Raw genomic sequence first — 9,309 nt, forward strand, 5'->3', positions numbered from 1 at the left:
AAGATATTGATGTTTATATACCAGGTGAATTACCTATATAGAATACCAATTATCATGATAGTGTTATATAACAATGTATGTTTTCTATAGACAATGTAACTGACTTGTATAACACAACTTTCAGAAAAAATAACTTTATTGATACAACATTTGTTTTACTAGCTGATAGCAGTTACTAACTTGACAAGTGGCAGTAAAACATATAATATTAAAATCCAATGATCCAAGCTTGTTTCACTGATGCTCATTAGTTTCGTTCTATTCATTTTATTAGCTTCAATATTTAATATAGTCACTTCAGATATTAAATGAAATTAAATGAAAGCAAGCAGCTATAAAATGGGCCTCTTAAACACTTATTCCAATAACCTTTTGACCTAACCTGATGACCCCTGCTTCAACCAACCAAATTTCTGCCCTCTCCAGCACTGAGAGACAGAGAGTGACCGAATTCTATTGGTGAAAGCAGAGGTCACCAAGTTAGGTTAAAAGGTATTGACAAATATTCCTATATCTTCCTAAAAAAAGATACCTATTTTATAGCTGCTTGCTTTCATTTAATCATGTACAGACTAAACTATCAGATTTTGATTCTGAGAAGTCTGAAATTGTATTTCAACCACGTGAAATATCTGGGATGGTGCCTTAAAGACGAACACATAAATTTCATAACCAGAACATACAATAACTAATCTTATTAATTGTATCATTATAAAAAGTTAATCAAGTATTTCTCGATTTCCTTAACCACCACCCAACCCTAACAATAGATCAATGATATAGTCACTGTTACAATAATAATTCATTAGGAAAGGCAATATTTCTCATTATTCTTTATTAATTTATCAATAATTTTACTTATTATCAATATACAGAGTAATACATAAATCATATACAACAATAACAATTTCAGACTCCTGAATTCCTATAACAATTCATTTAAAGTTGGTTAAATATTTTTTTAAACCCCCCCCCATGGCAAAAAAATTCAATTGTGATCATTTCTGAAATACAAACAAGCAGACATTTATCATAACAGAATTTATCACAACAGATAAAACTGAAAAGGAACAGCATGTGCTGTGACCCGTCTATTTATTCAGATGAGACATGTTCTGTGACCATCCAATTTATTCAGATGAGTCATCATGTACTATGACCTATCTATTTATTCAAATGAGTCATCATGTGCTGTGACCTGTCTGTTTATTCAGATGAGACATGTTCTGTGACCATTCTATTTATTCAGATGAGTCACCATGTGCTGTGACCTGCCTATTTATTTAGATGAGACATCATGTGCTGTGACCTGTCTATTTATTCAGATGAGACATGTTCTGTGACCATTCTATTTATTCAGATGAGTCATCATGTACTGTGATCTGTCTATTTATTCAGATGAGACATCATGTGCAGTGACCTGTCTATGTATTCAGATGAGTCATGTGCTGTGGCTGATCTATTCATTCAGATGAGACATCATGTTCTGTGACCATTCTATTTATTCAGATGAGCGATCATGTGCTGTGGCTGATCTATGTATTTAGATGAGTTATAATGTGCTATGGCCGATCTATATATTCAGATGAGTCATCATGTGCTGTGACCTGTCTATTTATTCAGATGAGCCATCATGTGCTGTGACCTGTCTATTTATTCGCTGATGTACATTCAGGAAAGTTGGAGTCAAGGTATAAGTCGTGGGTCATAATGGCTTGACATTCAAGACATTTTTACTAATTTTTGTTGTATTTTAACTTATTGTATCCTATTTCTAATCTATTTCCATTTCTTTTAATCTCTTTCAGTTGTTCTGTGGGCTTTCAACTGTCATCATTAGATCAAATTCTAATCCAATTTAAATGGAACAGGATAAAAAAAAGGATAAAAAAAAAGGGTAAAAGAACAGAAGATTCTATCATAGCAAAATGGATCAATGACATAGTTTTTGAAATGTTATCGAATTCAAAGACAGGTAATTAATTTCATTTATAAAATCTAATTAAATATAGATACAGATTGTGTAGGAAGATGGTGGTCTGGATATTATCTTCTCAAACACTTTTTCTAATGTATATGAAATGAAATCAAAAATCAGACTTATTTGCAATGTATAGTCATTCTATAGATTTTAACTGTCCAGGATCTGTTCCACACAGTAAATCAATTCTTTTTCAAATCAGCCTACATTACTAGTGAAAACTGGATTAAATTGAGCATGTGATTTGGCTGTATTTTACTGACAAAAAAAGAAAGAAACAACTATATTTTACAAAGAAAACAACTTAGGTTCACAGTTAAGGATCCTGTCTACCAGATGGTAGAACGAGTTGGTCTGTTGGTCATGTCATGCTTGTGAGGTTCTATATCACAGTTGGTTAGAGTGTTAGTTCTTGATATGACGTCATTTGCATGGTTACGTCGAGCAAATGGCGGCTGTTGGTTCAATTATCGGTGTGTGATAGTTCGATGACCTTGAATAAGTCATCTTCACTCAACTGTAAATGACGTCATATTAAGAACCAACACTCTAACCAACTGTGATATAGAATCTCACTAACATGACATGACCAACAGACCAACTAGGTTTCAAATTATTGCAAGGATCTGTAGGTTATCAAATATAGGTTGGACTAGGAGTCAACCTTTGAAAAAACTTAAACGTTTGTGGTCACTATCAGGCTTTAGAACAAATAAATTACTGACTATTGGTCAGGACAATAAACTAAAAATCCAATATCTCATTAATTACCTGTCACAAGTGTTTAATTATCGCGAATGACTGATGAATAAAAATGCATTTCCTCTTGAATGATTAACATGTGTGTCAGTTTGTTCTGTATGACATAGTGGAACCAAGCCCTGTAAATGTAAATGCACTTTTATATTTAACCTTTAAATATCTTATGACCCTACTACGAGATATGTATTATGAATGCACAATTAGAAACCAGAAATTCAAATACTATTTATTCTAGCTAGATATAAAATGATCATAATTATGTTAAATTCAGACCAACATGTCCACAAATATCTGTCTGGCTATTAAAGCCTGCTTAAATTAAAACTATAAAGAAATATATTTGAGATAACTATATTAAAAATGATTGTAGAGATTCTTTAAGGTGATATATCTGGTCTATCAACAACAAGACATATAAAAATCCATAGTTTAAACTGTTAGTTAAAAGGTCTGGTCTTTGAAAAATCGCTATAATTATACAGTAATTGAAGCAATTACATTACTACATTGTTGTCTACATTATTTTTAATCTTCTTATATTGATTATATTATCTTCTGTATTATTTCTATATTTCTCTATTCATTATTCCATAACCATCCTTTTATCTTTCACTCTCAACATTTTCTTATATGTTTTTTATTATCCTTACAAACTTCATCAATGTTTCCTAGGAAGCTAGAGAGGCTCAATCACTCAAGACTTCTGCTCACAAATGAAGCAATCATGGGTTTGATGATAAATGATGCAGGATGGAGATGGAACAAACACATTGTCCTGCAAATGAGAAAATGTATAGAGAGATATCTTGTGTTACAGGATGTGCAAATCAATCTCTTCAGTTGGCTAATGTTGCTATCCTGTCAAATTTACCCAAGCTAGAGCAGAAAATGTGTAGGCTTGCTGTCAAACTGTACATTTTCTTTCTTGGAATGGTTGGCTATAATGCCACTTGTTTCCATCTTGAACGACCCACAATAACTACTCAAGTCATGTCCACCTCATTGATTGTGTCACTTTGAATTTACAATTGCAATTTGAATAGGTACATGTCAGTTTTCTTCTCATGAACTTAAAACAAAAATATCATCTGAAATGAACCTGTATCAGATATACCCTTATATTTGTCTCAAGAAGATATCTTCTAGTCTCCAGAAACTAAAAGGATAGAGAAGATAATCAAAGAAAAAGTTTTGTAGCTTTAACCCCAAGAATGTGAAAATATTATATTCTTCCCAAGAAAGCAATGATCCAGGTGACCTTTAAAAGATTGATTTCCAAGTTAATGACTCATAAAAAAAAGGAAGTAGAGAAAAGTAAAATGTAATACAAAGGTTGTCACATTTCAAATAAAAAGTGCACATATATATTGATTGCAAGGGAGTTAAATTATTGTACTTTTACTCACAGTCTTTAGAAGTTTTAGTGATTGATGTGTTTAACAGAAATAACAGTTCTTTTCCTTCTTGAATCAAGCCAATAGTTTTGTAACGAGATAGTTTTTACTTGTAATATCACATATATAACATGTTTTCTTAACAATTATAAATGTAACCTAATGTTTTAAAGGGATGTCTTAGAATAAACATAAAATTAAAAATTTTTAAACTTGGCCAATGAGAGCATATATTCATCAGTAGATATACCTGGTGTCATAAATAACATAACAGGATCCTTATATAATCTGATAAATCTAAAAAAACTGAATAAAAATGCAATTAACTATTGAAAAACGCTTGATATTATGATTAAACGTTTTTCAATAATTATGCAGGCAATAAAATGAATGTTTACAGGCTACAGTAAAATTACATAACGATTTTATGAAACGAAGTTTGAGTTTATATAAGAATTAGACATCCAGTCGCGTATGATAATCTACCGATAATAAAAAAGAATTCTGAAACGAAGCCTATGTTATATAGGCCTAATATAGACCTCATAGATTGACACTGACGGTATAAAATACTATGAAGATTTATTTATTAAAATTTATTATAAAAGTAGAATTTACTGGATGTTGTTATAAAAAGTGTGTCACGTGGGCTTAAAATACATGGTATCAGGTGAAAATAGATCAAATTACCATCTTAATTGGGGGATTAATTAATCAGGCAATGATAATATTATTACGTGATGAGATTAACGCGTGTTACCGGCAATCAAGATATAAGTAATGATAGATATTTTGTTGTTTTATGGTAGAGAATTTGAACATTGAAAACGGTAGGTCCTGTAAAAATTTGATCAGGAAAAAAACAAAAAATCGGTAGAATCAGGTATCCCGTCGGTAGAGCGGTAGACAACATGCAAAAACGGTAGAAACATGTATGCTTTATGACACCAGGTGAATATATACTCATATTGACCATTCTTGAGAATTGAACTTTAAGTTCATTCTAAGACGTAGTATCACTGTAAATAACTAAATGATCCAAGCTACAGATTATACCATGTAATGAACATAACAAGCAACAGAATTTATCAACTAATACTTGTGAATAAATCTGTTGGATAAGATTTCAGTCTTGTTTTGAATATTCTAAGCAGACTTGGACAGTTAAAATGAAGTAACAAGATCTTTGCATTGTTGGAAAACTTCCATAAAATATCAATCTACATTTAGCTTTAATAGAACCAAGGCCCCTTTGTTTATAAAGAAGTTCATGCAGATTTACTGTAATTGCCATTGGGGTTTTATATCCTATTACAGGCTCTTTTACTTTCTCAGGTGCTATATATTAGCCACAATGTCAGACATTATAATCTTTTTTCTTACTTCTGGATATAATTACAATGTTTTCAAATAAACCAGACAGCTTAATAACCTGAAACAATGCTCTTCATTCAGGGCAGTAATGAAGTAAAGAAAATCATTAATTGGATTCAGAATGTTGATGAACATGAAGCTAAACATGAACAAATTATAGGCAATTGGAGTATAATTTGATAGGCAGATAGATAGCAGCAAATTTCATCAAATTACTATAAAGCAATATGAAAATAAAAATTAAAACTTGTTAGAATCTCCTTGAAAAACTGTTCATTTCAAAATCTATTCACTGAGGCTTAGAATAATATGTCTCAGTAGAATAGTGATAATATAAATCATATCAATGCCGTCAACTACAGGAAAATAACTTCCTACATGCAGTAAACACTGGGCTATAGAGACCACCAACTCATTTTGATTCATTACCACTAGTCTAGCTACTCTACTAAAGTCTGAAATAGTCTAATATTATATGACCGTATTAACACCAAAGTATTGTGACAGGTTTACAAATGAGAATTAAACTAGAATCAGTTTGTTAAAGGAAACATTAAGTCTATTCATCTTTTAGTCAGTCTGAAATAGTTTAAATGGTAAAACATAAGTTTTGGCAGAATTTCTTAAAACAACTAAATTTTAACTGTCAATTATCTTCAAAGCAGAGTAAAGAAACGTAGTTTATATCCACATATATAATCAAAATTTAACCAAAATGTTTAAGAAACTAACATAAGATTTGAAGGACATTTAGAAGTGGAGAGTAGATATAACAAAAAAACACAAGGAGTATATTATGACATAACACACTTCTTTAATAACAAAGCACATGGCTTCGTTCTTGTTATATATCCTCATGTTTACCCCCACTACTTCATTTCATCTGATGACAACATGTGTAAATTGTGTTGAAACGTTATGTGCTTTGTTATAAAAGAAGTGAGTTATACCATAATATACCCCTTCTGTTTTCTGTTATAAGAAACTAACATGTATGGCCAAAAATACAGACACGTTGATTGGATCCCACAGATGTTACTCAAGAATCTGACAAAGAAAAAGCAATGGTCCATGGTTTTAAAGCAGGTCTAAAATAGTACTATAGTGTGTTCCAATTGAAAATACCAAACAGGTGAACAGAACTGCTATTCTCAGAAAGTTTCCCTCACTGAACACTGCATTTCTGTTGACTGTCTATTATCCAAATAAGTTATTTTCCAAACTTTCATTTCATTTAAGAAATATTCAAATTTAGCCCAAGCAGTTCCTTTGCCTATAGATGTGTTCAGTGAGTAAATCAAGCTAGAAATTAGTTTTCCCTCATTGTAATTTACTTCTCACAATGAACTCCTCTAACTTTGATAAAATACACAACATATACAATTAAGGAAGAAAAATAAGTTCAATTACTCCAGATAAGCCAGAGACGATTTCAGCTTATTTAAGAGTGAAACTTTCATCAACGACAAATTGACTGGATTTACTAAGCTTAGACCAATACCGAACTTCAGATCACAAGGGAAAACCATCACATACCTACTTTATATTATTAATTGACAAATACAATCTAATAGGATGATACAATATATATATCAGAAACGGAATACAACCCAATGAGAACAACTTTCAACCAAGATAAGCTAAAGGGATGGGTTCGCCATTCGTTTGACCAATTCTACTTATGTTTCAGAAACAGGTATTTCTTTTAGCTAAGCCAATCAGTGTTAGTGTTCACAGCTATCTGTCGAAATTTCAGCCATCAAATTCATGTGTGTTCAGAATTATTCGTGTTTGAATGTTAAAAAGATGACTTGTCCTTTCTTAAGACTGTCATATATAGAAAAGAAATTGAAAGTAAAATTCGTATTTTTCCACAATTTCTGAAGATTTTTTATATATATTCAAGACTCAAATTAACCAGAAGCTTGAAATGGCGAATCTGTCCCTTTAAAGTAAGAACAATTACAAGTTAGTTTACTAAGTTAAACGCAATTTTGAAATCATTTCTTTTTGTTAAATTTGTTTGTGACAAGTATTAAATTTTCACTTATGATATATCAAATCTTTATAAAAGGGATTTTAAAGGGGTGTTCTAAAAAACTTAATGTGTATCAGGGACACTGATAGCATCAATTTGCACCATTCCAATGTTCAGTCAGACGTCTGTCATTCCTGCATTTCCAAATTAAAAAGCATATTTTGCAATTACGGTAGTTACATCATCAAACACTTTACTTTAGTTGAATGGCATGAACCACAGACCTCTAACTGAAACTTGGAATGTTGCAATTTGATACTATCAGTGTCCCTGATACACATTAAGTTTTTTAGGAAACCTCTTTAGAATCCCTTTAATGAAGATTTTATATAACATAAGTGAAAATTTAATAAGTTTATATCATAATAGAAGCCTTTTATCAGTATGATTCTTTTACACAAGATGCAGCCAGGCGACATTTATAGCATTGCCTTGAAGGAACATAAAAAAATCTTCCTTTACAAAACAACATCCTTATCCTTGAAATTTTCAAGTCAAGATCATGAATAGCCTGTAATTTCTACTATTACAGACATCAACAATTCCATTTCATGTTGAAGGGAATAACTCCTCTAAAAATCAAATAATTCAATCCATAAAAATAATAAAACAATTTTATGGATACTTCTAGTATATTATTACTTCAATGTTTCAATGTGGTTCTCACACCGTCATCAGGAATATAATAGATAGTATTTTCAATGTTTCAATGTGGTTCTCACACCATCATCAGGAATATAATAGATAGTATTTTCAATGTTTAAAGTGGTTCTCACACCGTCATCAGGAATATAATAGATAATATTTTTAATGTTTAAAGTAGTTCTCATACAGTCATCAGGAATATAATAGATAGTATTTTCAATGTTTAAAGTGGTTCTCACACCGTCATCAGGAATATAATAGATAGTATTTTCAATGTTTCAATGTGGTTCTCACACAGTCATCAGGAATATAATAGATAGTATTTTCAATGTTTCAATGTGGTTCTCACACCATCATCAGGAATATAATAGATAGTATTTTCAATGTTTAAAGTGGTTCTCACACCGTCATCAGGAATATAATAGATAGTATTTTCAATGTTTCAATGTGGTTCTCACACCGTCATCAGGAATATAATAGATAGTATTTTCAATGTTTCAATGTGGTTCTCACACAGTCATCAGGAATATAATAGATAGTATTTTCAATGTTTCAATGTGGTTCTCACACTGTCATCAGGAATATAATAGATAGTATTTTCAATGTTTCAATGTGGTTCTCACACAGTCATCAGGAATATAATAGATAGTATTTTCAATGTTTCAATGTGGTTCTCACACCGTCATCAGGGACATAATAGATAGTATATTCAATGTTTAAAGTGGTTCTCACACCGTCATCAGGGACATAATAGATAGTATTTTCAATGTTTAAAGTGGTTTTCACACCGTCATCAAGAATGTAATAGATAGTATTTTCAATGTTTCAATGTGGTTCTCTCACAGTCATCAGGAATATAATAGATAGTATTTTCAATGTTTCAATGTGGTTCTCACACCGTCATCAGGAATATAATAGATAGTATTTTCAATGTTTAAAGTGGTTCTCACACAGTCATCAGGAATATAATAGATAGTATTTTCAATGTGGTTCTCACACCGTCATCAGGAATATAATAGATAGTATTATCAATGTTTCAATGTGGCTCTCACACCGTCATCAGGAATATAATAGATAGTATTTTCAATGTTTCAATGTGGTCTCACACCCTCATC

Source organism: Lottia gigantea (genome assembly GCF_000327385.1).
Source record: "Lottia gigantea unplaced genomic scaffold LOTGIsca_248, whole genome shotgun sequence".
NCBI classification, from domain to species: domain Eukaryota; kingdom Metazoa; phylum Mollusca; class Gastropoda; family Lottiidae; genus Lottia; species Lottia gigantea.